At 34.9% G+C, this 17,490-nt stretch overlaps 1 protein-coding gene across 1 annotated transcript in view; it reads left to right on the plus strand.

The window, feature by feature from the left end:
• STK3 (serine/threonine kinase 3) overlaps positions 1-17,490 on the plus strand; it is a 310,806-nt gene that overhangs the window by 118,494 nt on the left and 174,822 nt on the right. The gene's annotated exons all lie outside the window — the stretch shown is intronic.

Genomic DNA, 17,490 nt, shown 5'->3' on the forward strand with positions numbered 1-17,490 from the left:
TTTTTTTTTTTTTTTTTTTTTTTTTTTACTCTTAGCTAAACTTTGAGTACAACAAAACAAAGCAAAACGCAAAACTCTTTTTCTTTTCTGAATCTGCTAGAGCCAGTGGAAGAGATAGTGGTGATGTCCTGGTAATTAGCTTAATGACATGTAGATGAGAGAGTTTATGTAAAACAGATTTTTGAGCCATAGTTTCATTATAGTGTCAAATAATGGATACTGTAGAAAATGTCTCCCCCAAGGCAGTGAAAAATTTATATCTGTATATCAACCCTTATCTCAGAGAAGTTTATCCATGGGTCCTTAAGCATTTTGTTTTACATAATACAAAAGATAATTTTATTTGCTGCTATCTTTGTATGTATACAAATAACTACATTGTTAATTTCTTTTTCATATAGACGATTTATTGAATTTATGGCATTTACATTGGCATGTAGTTATAATTAACTGTGTCTTTACTTTGCTCCTAGCAGAAAGTGGTCTTTTTCCCTCAGATGGGTTTAGACAGTAGTTCTAGGTGCAAAGTCTCCATGTAAGCAATTAACCCTTATACTCATATAGGCTGTCTTCTAATCTCCTAGGTAATGTTTCTGAAAGTAAAACAGTTGACAGATTCTCATCCCAGAGAACTTTATTATACATTCTCTAATTTCATTTGCCTTGTCAATAATATATTTCTAGCATTCTGTTCATGTTCTTTAATATTGACTGTTTCTTTCATGTTAAACACAGTGTTGACCAGCTTAGATTGCGTGAGCTTCTAATTGAGGCTAAGGGTTTCACATTAAATATAATGATTTCTATTTGCCTCTTGATCGTTACTTCTTATCATGAGTCAGTACTTTCTTTTCCCCCTTTTCTATTCATTTATTATACAGTGCAGTAAGTACTAATTTTCATATATTTGTCAACAGGAAACCCTTGAAAAAGGTTGAAAAGTTATTTATAAGTACAGTTCTCTTCTAAAGATATAGATGGAAGAGCTTATGGTTGAAAGATGCTGGGAGCTTGAGCCTTCTCTGAACATCTCTCCATTTCATCAGTGAGTCATTTCTTCTCTCATGTGAAAGGCATCCTGAATCTTTCCTGCCTTCAGATGCCTTTGAAGAGCTAGGCCTTAAATAGAACAGTGTAGGAGAAAGGAGGTAAGTGAAGGAAAGGGAGGAGCCGGAGGTCCATTTGACTCATGTGTTGTAAGGAGTTGGTACTGTGTTACCGTCAGTTGTGCAACATGTTGCTTGATGCCGTTGTAGGCTCTATATTCCCTTACTTATTCACTGATTCCCTGGCTGTCTGTGTGAAGTACCCTAAGAGGACATGAAAGAAGGTGTCTTTTGTTCTAAAATTTCCACTTTCAGTTTTTGGAAGATTGCTGCTTATTAGTAAAACAGAAGTATTTTAGATGAATCTATTTCCCCTACCTTCTTACTCTTTGAAAAGATGTAACAAAGGATGTTAGGATGTACAAAGGACAAGTCTTCCTGCATTTGAACCAACCAAATACACATACCTTAAACTTAGCTAAGGGTATTTTGTGGGTTTGACATTATGGTCATTTGGTGCTAAAGGAGTCTTTGCTGGGTCACAGAACTTTAGGGTACTTTTATGATTGGGTTGCTATAACAAACGTATCCTGGTTCTAGCAGGAAGAGTTACTTCTAACTCTTCTGGGAAAGCAATTCAGAGTTAGAAATTTAGGCTAATACATTTGTTTTGCTTTTATGAGATAGTAGAGAATGTAAGAAAAGTATTAAGATTTCTAAAATGTGAAGAATAAAATTTAAGTATTCTTAGGTAATGCATTGCTTAAGAGATAAATAGCCATTAATGAACTGAGGCTAATTTGTTTATAGTTAATTTTTTTGTTAATGGGCTCTTTGATTTGGAATATGATATAAAATACTGTATAGATAATCAAATATCCAAGTCTTTTGATTTTAAGTCTGTTTACATGAATCATAAGAAAAGATTAATTTGGCACGTGTAATCAAGTAGCAGAAGCAGTTTGAAAGCTGGATACAATTGAAATATAATTGGAATTAAATAGAAAACATTTATTTCATATTTCTAAATGAGGTTTTAATTAAAGTAAAATTGGTTCATCTTTTTTTGACATTTCTCTGAGAAGGAAATTTGAAACATACTTCAGTTGATGGTTGGCTTTCTCTGACTTTGATTAATCACTTTCAAAGTAAGCAGTAGACCAGTACAGTAATTTCATAATTATACACAAGTGAGATTATTTGAAACTTTACCATAACTGTAAAGGAAGTTTTACATTGATCAACTTCATATAATACTGTGTATTTTTCTTTTATGATTCAAATACTTACAAGTGCTAATCTGAAAAAAGGATTCTGTTATTTTTGCAACTATAATTTAATGGGGGAAATTTTTAAACTAGAAAATTTCAAAGACATTTATCTATTAATACTAAAAACTTTAAGTTTTTCAGAAAACTAGCTGATGAAACTTTCAGTGTGGATAAGTATTGGAAAGAATCCAACGAATGGAGCTGATCGTAAGTTTTGATTCCACACTAGTGAACCAACTTGTGTTTCCCCAGAGCACTGCTAACAATAAAACTTGGAACTGTCTGAAAGATTTGAAATGACAACAGAACTTGATTATTTGTGATCAGAATAAAAGGACTCTCATCTGTGCAAGATGAAATGCTCCTATCAGTTAAAAAAATTTTTAAGTGTCAAAACTGATACAAAGAGAAATTATTTTCTAATTAACAATACTGCAAAATGTGCATCTCATCTTACCTATATGTCTAGAATCTTCATTGGGAACAAAATACTTAACTCTGTCTGAAAGACTCTCATAGAGTCTTATCAAGACCATAAACCTAAATGCAGTATCTCCTATTTAAAAATTTCTTATAAGCTCATTTCTTAGAAGAAAACTTTTAGCAAGATAAAGTAAAAAAAACATCTTTTACTTCTAAGTAAAATAATGTTAAATACTGTAATGAACTTTTAAAAACACTGGTTAACTTTTATATTGAGGCACTTGCTTCATCTCTTTTAAGAGTTAAAAAAGTGCTGTTTAATGGTAGAAGCCAAGTGCTTATATTCTTTTCAATACTAAAATAAAACAAAAGTTATTGGATTTTTTGGTGGAGAAAATGTCATTTATTTTCAACAATAAAGCTTAAATCACAATTATGTTTATGAGGAAAAATTAAGCTTTTCATAATGTTAATAATTACGTAACTTTTATATGTTGTGAATTTAAACGTTTTTTGTGTTTAATTTTTAAAACTGTAGAGTCAAATCAAGGTAAAATCTTTCAGAAAAGACTATCAGAATTTATACTTGCTCTGTTTCCTTATTTTGACTTGCCTTTTATTATATATATTCATTCCATTTTTTAAATGATGCTGCATATTTAATGAAAGAAAGTTTTTTTAAAGGAAGTGTTGCCAATCAGTCTAAATTTGTTACAGTTAAGATTTGATGGTCTACAGACAATTTATAATCCTTTTCTTGTTGGAAAATATTGTCAAATTTGTAGTAGTATCAGTTAGAAAGTTTATGGAAACATTGTTTAAGGTGGTTTAAAATAGAACTAAATCTTTAATTTGAATTTGATGGCACCTGTTTTCATTTTGTTCCCCCGGCAACACCACTGGTACCAAAATTGCCCATAGACCACCCTGGTTTTTGAGAAGAATGAAATCATTCTGAGTTTTTTTTTTATTTCATCCTTTTACTGACTAAATATTTAAACAGAGTTATAAAACATCTGTCAGAGTTTGTGAACTCACTTTGGAGGAAAAAAGTTTAGGACACAAAATTGGAAGTTTTGCATAAAAATTCCTGAGTAATTTTAGTTTGTCTTTCTTAGTTATGCTAAAATTTTTATTAGAATTAGAAATTAGAAAAGTAACTGACAGCAACAAGATAAAAAGGACTTAGAAAGTCATCTTGGAAAGCTATGCTTCCTTTCATTCGTTTACTAATAGTTGAGATTTTTTTTAAAAAGGCAGCATGATCTTTCTTTCTTGAAAGTTCTGAGGAGTCAAGGTATGTGAATTAAGGCTTACACTATTGAGATGCCTGTGGGAAAGAGGTAAAGCCAACAAAAATGTTACCTTTTCTATTAGGGTCTGCATTATTTTTTTTTTTCCTGCTGTACTGTTGATTTATGTTTTTGGGACACCATGAAATGTCATTATTCTATCTGCTTTAGTTGTGGGTAATTGAGACTTACGTGCAGTAAAACAAGTGGCTGAAAATGATTGATTTTCCATGTCCAGAGACTAGAATTGAGTGACTTACAATATGCAAACTAAGCCAGCCATGGTAGATTAACATGTATTCTTTTGGCAATTTCCTTGATCAAGTGGGATTTATTCCTGTTTTTTCCAAAGAAAAATTCATATGGGAAAATATTGGTTTACTTTGAAAGAACTGGATATATAGGTTCTATCTTGCCATGGAAGTATTTATAGTAGGCTGAATCCCTAAACCTGACTTGATTGGGTAGAGCTTTATATAGAACCAACAAAGACCCTAAATATCTGACATCTATTAAAAGTGATATTATGCTGTTCTGTTTTATTATAAGACTACTTTTTTCTTACGGTATATAAATAATTTAAAATTTTTCTTAATGAGGAGCATGTGGCTGAATAAACACCCCTCTCCCCCAAGCTATTTTGTATATATATACTTTGTATATACTTTATGTATATATTACTCGGCTAATATAGAAAATGTCCTTGGATGAATCGGAAGTTCTCAGTATGATTTTTTGACATTTCGCAAAACCATTGTGTTAGGGTAAGGAGATCGTTCTGGTTTAATAGAATGTTATTTGAATGAGGGGTAAGTTTTCTTCGTGTTTAAACCACTTATTAGGAGATATTTACTTGACATTGTCGATTCATTTAGAAGGGACTGGAAGAACTTGTGTTAATGTTCCCTATAAATCTTGATGGCTTATTTAAGCAACTAGTTCAATGAGATATAAGTCCGTGGTGGAGTTTAAAAAGTTTGGCTGCTTCATTGGGTAATAATGTGGTGAAATGGAAAGAAATGGCTTTGAAGTCAAATCTTTAGGTTTAGCTTTCCAGTCTCTCTAAACCACGTACTATCTCTGTGACATAAAAATCTTTAGCCTCAGTTTTATCATATGTTGAAAAGCAAATGGAATATCTCTTAAGGTTGTCGTGTGAGTTAAATGAGAAACTAGAAAAAATTGTCTTGCGTAGTGTCTGACACGCAGCAGGAAGTTAACGTTAGTTAGTGCACATTCATTCTTACACTCTTCATTCTTTCCATGAATTTGCTTTTTAGTGCTGAGTGCCCCAGCAAGGAAATAGAGTACATGTAATTACAAGAGTGTTGTGTTCTAGAGGGATTTAAGGTAGGACTTAGGATCCATGTTTCTAGGATTGTTTTTAAGTAAACTGTTCACCTAAACACTTCTAAGAAAAATCCCCCAAACCAGAGATTGTTTTCACTTATCTCTTAATCATTTATGCTTTCATTGAATTTGTTAGTCCTTTTCATCTCTTTTCAATCAACATGGAAAACATTCTTATGCATAGTAATATAAGGTACCCTTGAAGGGAGCACCTTATGAGGTGTCCATGTATGCACCCAAACCAAATAAAGTTACGCTAGAAGAAGTCCAGACCTGGTTCTGAAAAGGCAAGGGCAATCTGTGCTTAATATGTGGAATATATATTATCTGACCTTTTTATGGCAAGAGTATTATTAACTGATATTTATGAAATGTTTTATAAATATTTAAAATATAGCAGACAGTTCTACATAAATTGTTTTCTTTAGTCCTCACAATTAACCCTGTAAGATTGGATGGCTAGTATGATTGCCTTTGGACAGATAAAATAATAGAGACCCACACTGCGGTAGCATTGAATCAGTTCCATTGGAGTACAGGATTGTAGTTAAGTGCGGGGTTTTTTTGTTTGTTTTGGTGTTTGTTGTGTTTTCATGGTATTTTATTTGTGAAATGACTGAGGAGTGAATCTACAGCAGAATACTAGTGAAATCTTTCTTCAGTTAAATGGGAAGCAGCAGAAAGAAGTGGGAAAAGGTTTGGTGACTTATATTAATAAATGTAGATTGATCTAAGTGGTGTGCTCTCTTTTCCTTTGGAGACATTCTGTTGGTTAACTTTTGGGGAGTTGGGCATTTCATAATAATTATAAGACTGCTACCACCACCACCACCACCTAGAAATTTACTGAGTTTTTACTAGGTACTAGGCACTGTTCTATGTGGAATATATGAATTCTAGTCCTTGCAACAATCTTATGAGGCAGAGGTACAGTTGTTAGCTCTATTTTATATGTCAGGAAAAGCTGAATCTAAAGAAGCCAATACTACGACTGTTAGACCTTTCTCTTACCTTAGAAATATACCCTATACATTATACATATATAGGTCTGCTGGAAATTTTAAAAGGTTTAGAAGGCTTTTTAACGCATTTGCAGGATATTGGTAACTGAGTGTTCCTAAGCTTTACTTTTCCATTTTAAAAAATTCAAGTTTTCAGTTTTTAATTCATAGCATTAAAAAAAAATCCCTCTAATATTGTTAAGTTTTACCATAAGATAAAGCAAGCTTAATGTATCTCTGTTTTCTACATATGGAGTAAAGGTCTACATATGAATCATGGATCACGTTTAATTTACTGCGAGGTTACTTGGGAATTCTGGCTCACTATTTGAAATAAACTCTTTTTTTTTTGCGGTACGTGGGCCTCTCACTGTTGTGGCCTCTCCCGTTGCGGAGCACAGGCTCCGGACGCGCAGGCTCAGCGGCCATGGCTCACGGGCCCAGCCGCTCCGCGGCATGTGGGATCTTCCTGGACCGGGGCACGAACCCGTGTCCCCTGCATCGGCAGGTGGACTCTCAACCACTGCGCCACCAGGGAAGCCCAGGTCCCATTTTCTTGATGGAAGAAAATGTTTTAAAGATTGAGCTATAAGGGGACTTCCCTAGTGGTGCAGTGTTTAAGACTCCACACTCCCAATGCAGGGGACCCGGGTTAGGATCCCTGGTCAGGGAACTAGATCCCACATGCATGCTGCAGCTTAGAGTTCGCATGCCACAACTAAGGAGCCGGCGAGCCACAACTAAGGAGCACTCGAGCAGCAATTAAGGAGCCCGCCTGCCACAACTAATACCCGGCTCAACCAAATAAATATTTTTAAAAATAATAAAATAAAAACTCTTAAAAAATGAGCTATAAAAATTAAGAACTACATGTTATTGTTTACTTATTTCTACTGATTACAGAATTAGTAAAAATTAATGTTGGTATTTCAGTTTTATTAGTTTATTAGTTCAGATACTTGGCTTGGTTATAGAAAGTAAAAATTGAATGGCTTTTCTATAGGTCTCTTAATGTACAACTTGCTTCATTCTTTGATGCATTTTTCAAACATTTATTAACCACCGACTCCATGCCAGCACAATGTGTATATGTAGGGATAAAAAGTAGGAGTAAGATAGCAGTCCTCTTACTTAAATAGCTTACAGTCTCTGAGAGAGATACATTGGGAAGCAAGTGTTTATAGTACATTTTGATAAGTACTGTGGTAAGTTATGTCTAGATAATGATAAAACTCAGTATTATTGATAGTTGGGGTGGGTGTATGTATAGGTTTTGAGGCCGGAAGTAAAGGAAGTTTTTGCTGGAGTAAAGATGAGGTTGTAGTACAAAGTAAGGTTTTTCGAATCAGAGAAAGTAGCATGTATAAAGGGAGACATAGAACTACATTCTCTAGGATCCTGAATAGTTCCCAAGGGCTATAGCATGTAGTGTGGTTATAGATCATTTTTATATGTGGTGGTGCTGATGCAGGAGAGAAAAGTCGTGGTCATGTCATGAAGCCTTGCATTCTGTCCTGGGAATTTTCATTTCTTTCCTCTGAAGATTATGGGGAGACATTGGAAAAATTAAAGCAGATTGATGGGATCTGATTCTTCTTTTGGTTATGTCACTAATGGCAGCAGTGTAGGAAATGGATTAGGATGGAGCAGGACTGAAGTTAGGAAGACCCTTTAGGAAACTCCCAATAATCCAAGTGAGAAATGGTGACAGCCTGCATTAAGATATTAGCTGTGGTGATAGAGAGAAAGGGACAGATTTAAGACATGGAGGTAAAATTAGCGAGATAAGATTAGTGTTTTAAAACCACATTGAGGGGTTCCCTGGTGGCTCAGTGGTTAAGAATCCACCCGTCAATGCAGGGGACGCGTGTTCGAACCCTGGTCTGGGAAGATCTCACATGCCACAGAGCAACTAAGCCCGTGTGCCACAACTTCTGAGCCTGTGCTCTAGAGCCCGTGAGCCACAGCTACTGAAGCCCACACACCTATAGCCTGTGCTCCACAACAAGAGAAGCCCGCGCACCGCAACGAAGAGCAGCCCCGACTCGCCGCAACTAGAGAAAAAGCCCGCGTGCAGCAACGAAGACTCAGCGAGCCAAAAATGAATAAATAAATTTATTTAAAGCAAAAAACACATTGAACCAAACTGTCAGGTTATAAGTATAATTATATGTCTGTGACATGTATATAGTTCATCCACCACAAGCTGTTTTGAAGCATTTTTTCTTTTCTAATATGCTTCTGTTATATTTTCTGTATGTCTTCACTGCCTGTATTCCAGAAATAGAAAACCCATTTCTGGAAACAGGTCCACTGTTCAATCTTACTTCTTTTTTTTTTTTTGGTCATAATTTAAATTCATGGTAGTAGTGCCATATAGAGTTACAAACAAAAGATAAATTTATACTGTTGTTCAGATTTCCCTATGTAGTTACCTTTACTGGTGCTCTTTATTTCATTGTGTGAATTCAAGTTACTGTCCACTGTCCTTTATTTCGGCCTGAAGTTCTCCCTTTAATTTTTCTTGTAGGGTAGGCCTGCTGGCAGTGAGTTCTCTCAGTTTTCATCTGTCTGAGAATGTCTTAATTTCTTCTTCATTTTTGAGGAGGGAGGGGAAGTCCCAGGCAGCAGTGGCTTGTTCAGTGATAATGGGAAGGAGAAACCTAATGTGGTGTCTTGGCCAACCATTCCTGGATGGCAAGTTGGTTGTTAGGGACTAATTATATTAGTGAAGGGCTTCAAGGCAAAAGGTCTTCCTTTGGAACCCTAACACTGGTGGGAGGAGAGGTGGATGAGTACGGCTGAGGGACTAGTTCTAAGGAATCAGTCTGGTAGTACTTCTCAGAACTGATATGCAGAGACCTATTATATCACATGGATTGAGCATCAGATATTAAAACCTATGGCTTACATCATTCTCAGTGGTGAAAAACTGAAACCATTTCCTTTAAAATCAGGAACAAGACAAGGTTGTCCACTCTCACCACTGTTATTCAACATAGTTTTGGAAGTTTTAGCCACAGCAGTCAGGGAAGAAAAATAAATAAAAGGAATCCAAATTGGAAAAGAAGAAGTAAAACTGTTACTGTTTGCAGGTGACATGATACTATACATAGAGAATCCTAAAGATGCTACTAGAAAAAATCAATGAATTTGGTAGAGTAGCAGGATACAAAATTAATGCACAGAACTCTCTTGCATTCCTGTACACTAATGATGAAAAATCTGAAGGAGAAATTAAGGAAACAGTCCCATTTACTATTGCAACAAAAAGAATAAAATACCTAGGAATAAACCTACCTAAGGAGACAAAAGACCTGTATGCAGAAAAAAAAATAGAACTATCATATGACCCGGCAATCCTACCACTGGGCATATACCTTGAGAAAATCATAATTCAAAAAGGAGCATGTACCACAGTGTTCATTGCAGCACTATTTACAATAACCAGGTCATGGAAGCAACCTAAGTGTCCATCGACAGATGAATAGATGAAGAAGATGTGGCACATATATACAATGGAATATTACTCAGCCATAGAAAGAAATGAAATTGAGTTATTTGTAGTGAGGTGGATGGACCTAGAATCTGTCATACAGAGTGAAGTAAGTCAGAAAGAGAAAAACAAATACCGTATGCCAGCACATATATATGGAATCCAAAAAAAAAAAAAATGTTCTTACAAACCTAGGGGCAGGACAGGAATAAAGATGCAGACGTAGAGAATGGACTTGAGGACATGGGGAAGAGGAAAGGCAAGCTGGCACGAAAGAGAGTAGCCTTGTCATATATACACTACCAAATGTAAAATAGGTAGCTAGTGGGAAGCAGCTGCATAGCACAGGGAGATCAGCTCTGTGCTTTGTGACCACCTAGAGGGGTGGGATAGGGAGGGTGGGAGGGAGCCGCAAAAGGGAGGGGATGTGGGGATATATGTATACATATAGCTGATTCACTTTGTTACACAGCAGAAACTAACACAACATTATAAAGCAATTATACTCCAGTACAGATGTTAAAAAAACAAAACAAATACCTATGGCTTTCTTAAAGTTGTAACACATAACAAGTGTGTTTTACCTGCAAGATTTCTTTGCCTGTGAGAAAGCTTTTGGTACAATTAAAAAATTTTTCACTCTTCACTGGTAAAAAACATAACGTAAATTTTACAATCTTAAAACGTTCAGCAGTGTTAAATATATTCGTTTTGTTGTGCAGCAGATCTCCAGAACTTTTTTTATCTTGCAAACCTGAAACTCTATACCTGTTTAAACAGCTATCCATTTCACCCCTGACCCCAGTCCCTAGTAACCACTATTCTACTTTCTGTTTTTATGGTTTTGACTACTTTGGGGATACCTCATATAAGTGGAAACATTGAGTATTTGTCTTTTTGTGAATGGCTTATTTCACTTAACATGCTCTCCTCAAAGTTCATCCATACTGTAGCTTATACCAGGATCTCCTTTCATTTTATGGCTAATATTCATTCCATTGTTGTATATATACATTTTTATCCATCCTCTTCATTTATTTTCTTTTTTCCATTTTTTTCATCTATTTAAAAATTTAAGTATAGATTATCTTTCCTGTTCACCCACTAAGTTTCTTTATCTCTAGGTTTTAACTTATTAAGGGACATAAACCATTTGTCTGACTTGTTCTTTGCAAGTCATATTAGTGGTTATTTTTTCCACCTATTTTGCTGCTATATTGCTATTTTATGTATTGCTATATTAATTATACAGTTAGAGATCTTTGAATTATTTTATTAGTTTCGTTAGATATTTAAGTTATTGAAAGTTTTAAAAGAAACTGGGACTTTACCAGTTAAATAATTATCTCCATAATGAGGCTTACAAATTCTTTTCCAATAGCATACAAACTCTGCACTGTACAGGTTTAAATTATAGCCCCTAACATTGCCTCAAGGCTTGTGACATTATAACTTTTCAACCAAGCAATGCTTAATTTGTTATGAAAGTGAAAGAAAAGTTAACTAATTCCATCAAAATTGTGCTGCTGACATCTGTTTCTGATAAAAATTTTAGTAATATGATAAGAATTAAAAGCATTGTGTGATTACTGGTTTCTGATTCCCACAATAGTAAACTGTCAATGACTTGTCTTTCTTTTGTGAATCATTTATATACATGAGGTGTTATTAAGTCCAAATGGAAAAGAAATGTGGTGCTGAGGGACACTAAAGCAATAATTGAGTTTCTTTCTGAAACTAATCTTCTTAGAGTATGTGTTAAATTTGTTAAATAAATTATATTTTGCTCCTTGAAGTTTGCAAAATAATTTAAAATTATATGAAAGAATTTTTAATATATATTATATTTAGGGCATAATTTTTTCTAAAGCCACATAATATTTTAACATACACAGGTCATTGTTTTAAATCTGTTTTTCACTCTATAACTTATGATGAATTGTTTAAATTTTCCTTAAATTACTAGTATTAGAGGAAGAGATATGGCTTTTGAGGTCAAAATTTATTTGGAGGTAATGAAGGTATATATAAATGATCTTGAAACCAAACTCTGGTGGTAAGAAAGAAGAAAGCAATTTTTCAAAAGAAGATGCTGGATTAAGGTAATGGAAAGAAGAAGAGAGGGCAGAATCAGAAAGAAAGAGTCAAATAGAGAGGGAGGAAAGGGAGGAGAGAAGAAGAGAGGGCAGAATCAGAAAGAAAGAGTCAAATAGAGAGGGAGGAAAGAAGGGTGACTAGGTAAGAAACGGTGAAGTTAGTTTTTATTAAGAAAAGGAGAAGAGAATGAGGCCTACAGGGAGTTAGGGTTTTTTAACTTCTTACATAGCTGAGGTAGTTGCCTTTGATCTCTCAGAACCTGGAATAGGGTTGTTTGATTAGGTATTTTAGTATTACTTGAAATTGCTGTTGTTGCTGAGCAACTTTGTCACTGGTGCATCTACTAGGGTTATCACAAAAATAACCCTGGAGATGCTAATCTCAGCAACACATGCTTTTCAGTTAAGTCTCTAGGCCAGTCGGCTTGACTTGTATCAAGCATATTTGGTTCAGTAGCCCGTTTTCTTTCCACTGCACAATCCAGCTTTGTTAGGGAAGCACTGTTCTTGATTTACTGTATGTCCTACAACTTTGCTGAACTCATGTGTTACCTGAAGTAAATTAATGTTCTGGGATATGTAATAGTCTGTGATCATGCCTTCTGTACAAATTCATATTTTTATTTCTTCCCCTTTTTTCCTATTGTGACTTTAGGTAAGATACTAATTCTCTTAAACTTCACCTTTGTCATGTACAAAATGAGCATTATGGACTATTTGAATCACAGGCTTGGAAGAATTATATGAGAGATTTTGTGGAAGGGATCCAGTAAGATGTAGCAGAGGGGTATTATACAGACATCCTAGTCTTATTTCCATTTTAATTGCAAATGTTTCTGTTTTTCTTTTTTGTATCATTCTAGTGTTTAGTTTCAGAAAGAAGTCTTTTTAAATCACATTAACATACTCTCAAATGCCTGTTTTTTCAGCAGTTTAATTCTGAGTACTTTATCTGATCAATTCTTGACTAATGGGATGATATAACATTTTAATTAAAACATTTTTCTATAGAAGTGAGGAATTATTGTTTCAGTGACATACTCTATGATTGAATCTAAGGATATAATACAACTTTTATTTTAATAATAACTCCCTCATAGAGTTGTTTGGTATTATATGAGTTAATGTATGTTCAGTACTTGGCACAGTACCTGGCACTTAGGAAGCACTGTATATAGGTTAACTACTGTCACTGTCTTCACCATTATCATTGTCCTCATTGTTGCCATCATCAGAGCAGTCTTTCCCGACTACTGTGTATACGTACATATAGTAGCACTTCTATTCCAACATCATTCTCCTTTCCCTGCCTTACCTGTTTTTCTTAGCTCTTACTAACTAGTTTATATTTTATTTATTTATTCATTTATGTGCTTATCATCTGTCTCCCTCAACTTCAGTATACATTCTTTACAGGCAAAGATTATTTTCTTCACGATTTATCTCCAGTACCTAGAACAGGGTACGTTACATAGTGTAAATATTTGATAAATGGATGAATGAGTAAATGACTGAACCAATGTTCCATTTACCTCTCAGAGTGAAAGATATTTCAGAGATTCACAGAATATATCTCTAATTCACCCCATTTGAGGAAAATATTTGAACAGATTCTGTCAAACAGCAAATGAATCAGAATGGAGGCCTCAAAACAAGATTATGAAGAGAAGAGGAAACATTTAAAAGCAGTGAACCTTTCAGTATATATTACCAAATCCAAATGACTAATGATAGGGTGACAAAGTATGCTAAACAAGAATTCTTGAAATGCGAAGGACATTCTAATAGCCTTTAACCAAAAATAATTAACTCTAAATGAATTAAAAGAACAGTGTAGAACTTCCCTGGTGGCACAGTGGTTAAGAATCCGCCTGCCAGTGCAGGGGACACGGGTTCGATCCCTGGTCCGGGAAGATCCCACATGCAGCGGACCAACTAAGCCTGTGCGCCACAACTACTGAGCCTGCGCTCTAGAGCCCGCGGGCCTCAACTACTGAAGCCTGCGCGCCTAGAGCCTGTGCTCTGCAACAAGAGAAACCACCACAATGAGAAGCCCGCGCACGGCAACGAAGAGTAGCTCCTGCTCGCCTGCAACTAGAGAAAGCCTGTGCGCAGCAGCAGCGAAGACCCAATGAAACCATCCATAAATAGATAGATAGATAGATAGATAAAATAAAAGAACAATGTATATAGGGTTCATCAAATTGAAGGAAGAAACTCATGCTGAAAAAATATTTGCTAAAACTCAACAGCTTTTCCTTTTCCATTAAAGTACATAAATGTAATAAAGTATATAAAAAACAGAAAAAACACATTATTTTAAACTAATAACAGGTGTGCCCTCTATTATCGTTATCATTCATTGTTTTGTTTTATATGTTCTAGCATGTTCTATAAGATAAAATGATGGAATAATCAGTATAATATTAGAAAAGAGGAAAAATGTATTTTATTTTATTGGTATGATTGATTGTATAGCTGGAAAACCTGAAACATATCAGTAAAAGATTACTAGGATTAATACATGAAATTAGTAAACGAATATATATAAGATAAAATACACAGGAATCAGTAGCCTTTCTTGATGCTGAAAATTTATTTTAAAAAATTGAAAAAATAATTCAAAGTAGTTTTAAAAACTAGAAAATAACTTAGGAATGAATTTAATAAGAGGAGTACAGTTCTGTATTAAGAAAGCTATAAAATCGCACTGAAAGATGTTATATTAGAACTGGAATAAAGGAAAATGTATGTTGGCTTTATAAAATACATTTCTAATTCTTATGATAGTGTTGTCATCTAAGGACTGTGTCACAATTCCTTTTTACCCAAAGTCCATTAAAAAAAAATTATTGTACTTCTGATCAAAATTCCATCAGAGTTTATGTTGGAATTGGATAAAATGTTCATGTTTGTTGACTTAGAAAATTTTTAAAAAGTAAGGAGTAAATAGCTATGCCAGATATGAAAATATACTCTAGAGCCACTATAATAAAAATAGGATGCACTGATACATATTTATGAATACAAAGGTTAGAAATAGATTCTAGTATAAATGGGAATTTAATTGGTAAAGGTGAAAGTTTTAATTCAGTGGGAAAATTATAATCATATTGTCAAGACAGCACATATATCCAAAAATAAAAAGGAGAATCTTTGGTCTCTTATAATACCCAAATAAATTCTATATGAACTAAAGGCTTAAGTGAAAAAATAAAAATTCTGCATTATGTGTATGATTTAGAAGTTGGAGAGAAATTTCTAATCAGGTCTGGAAAACCAGAAGGTATGAAAGAAAAGATAAGTCTAATCATGTAATAAGTAGAAATTTTGTATGGAATTCAACTAAGTGAACAAACAATAGGTTGGGAAAAATATTTATACCTCCAATAACAGTTAAGTAGCTGATATTTAAGATATAATAACAAAATACAATAATAATAGCAGAAAGACAATCCAGTGTAGAAAAAAAAAAAAAAAACTAGACAGGAGATATGAATAGATAACTCACAGAAGAGCAAATCCACATAGCCAAAATACCCATGATTTAAAGTAGTATGGGAAATGCAAATTAAAGTAACAATGAGATAATCATTTTATATCTGAAGTTAAAAAGAGTTATGACACTCGGTGCTTTTGGAAAATTAGAAAAAAGGGCATTGGTAGTAGAAATGTGAAGTTTACAGCTTAAAAATAGAAAAGCAATTAGGCAGTTTCACTCCTGAGAATCTATCTCAGAGAAATAAAAGCCCAAATATGTGAAGATATATGTACTTTTTAATGTAAAGATCTCTTTGCAGTATTGTCAGTAGTGGTAAAAAACTGGGAACAAAGCAGGAAAAGCTGAATACATTGCATATGTTTCAGCCAAGTACCATTACGCAGCCATTAAAAAGAATGGAATTGGATGTATTCCACTGCCTGCTATGAAATGAGAAAAATAAGATGCAGAGAAGTGTATGCTGGGACAACCCTGTCCCCCAAGAAACAAAATAAGATTCTCAAACTACTGCATATGTTTGTATATGATTATTTGAGAATGGAGAACAAGGTATGGGGCAGTATACCTGGAGTTATGGGGTAGGGGAAAGATGGTGAATGGGAAAATGGGGGTGGGGGAGACGCAGTAGTTACAGGCTCATCTTTGAACAAGGGCTCAATTAGAACACTAACAGTACAGTAATAAAAGAGCTTGAGGTAAAAAAGGAGACCTCCTGATTTATGGGACACAAATGAAAGGTATAGAATTGTAACATACCATTTCTACGTATGTTAACCATGGTGTATTAAGGGTTATTAACAATTTGTCGGGGAGGAGGCATTAAAAAAGGATATCAGTGTATATTATATATTCATTTTGAAGGTGCTATGGGGGTGAACCCACACATATACCTGGGGAACCATTCCAAGCAGAAGGAATAGCCAGTGGAAAGCCATTGTGTGTTTGGGAAAAGCAAGGAGGCCACTGAGGCTGGATAAGAATGATGGTGGGAGAGAGAAGCAGGAGATAAGATCAGAGAGGTAAGAGAAGTAAGTACAGGAGGTGATGGTGGTGGTAGATCAGATCAGGAGTAGTGAGTTAATAGATATTTTTAGACCCTTGTAAGGCACTGAACAGCAAAGTGGTAAGATCTGATTTACATTTCAAAAGGATTATTCTGGTCTTATTGAGAACAGACTGTGGTAAGGGATGGGCAAAGATAGAAGCAAAGAGACCAGTTGGGAGGCTATTGTAATAATCCAGGTGAGAGATGTTGGTGGCACATATAGGCTGGTAGCACTAGCGGTGATGACACCTGGTCAGATTTTGGCTATATTTTGAAAACAGTACCAACAGAATTCCCTGACAGATTGGATGTGGGGTATAAAAGAAAAAGGAATTAAATTGGCTGGTGGGAACTATCATAAAACAAAATAGAAAAAAGGGAGGGAAAGAGTGAGAGAGCGGAGGGAGGAAGAGAGGGGGATAAGAACCTTAAGAAGCAGCAGGAACTAAACACAAAGATTACCTTTGCTTTTAGTCTGTAGCCAAGTGTGTGTGTTTGTGTATGTTAGGGCTGGGATCTTCTGTACCAATTAAATCACACTACAGCCTGCTGTTCTCTCTCTCTCTCTCTCTCTTTTGTTTTTTGTGTATGACTAACCGTTAATGGGCACATAATTGTATTGAGTTGTTACAGCAAATATTAAAATAATAGAAAAAGAAAAATGGGTGTTTTTGGGGAATTAGGTCAAGTACAGATTGAAGCCTGCATATAAAGTGAAGTCAAAAAGGGAATGAGATAACAGGAATTCTTATCTCGAAAGGGTAAGATGAAGGGAAGGAGCTAACACTGAGAATGAAAGAGGAGAGAGTCTTCTTCCACTTGGGGTATAGGACCTTGAAATAGGAATCTGAATTTTAAGACACAAGAACATCATTCATTTCTTCAACAAAATTGGGATAAAAAAAACAACTTAGGGCTTCCCTGGTGGCGCAGTGGTTGAGAGTCCGCCTGCCGATGCGGGGGACACG

This window comes from Neophocaena asiaeorientalis, unplaced genomic scaffold (assembly GCF_003031525.2).
Source record: "Neophocaena asiaeorientalis asiaeorientalis breed wild unplaced genomic scaffold, Neophocaena_asiaeorientalis_V1.1 scaffold29, whole genome shotgun sequence".
Classification (NCBI taxonomy): Eukaryota; Metazoa; Chordata; class Mammalia; order Artiodactyla; family Phocoenidae; genus Neophocaena; species Neophocaena asiaeorientalis.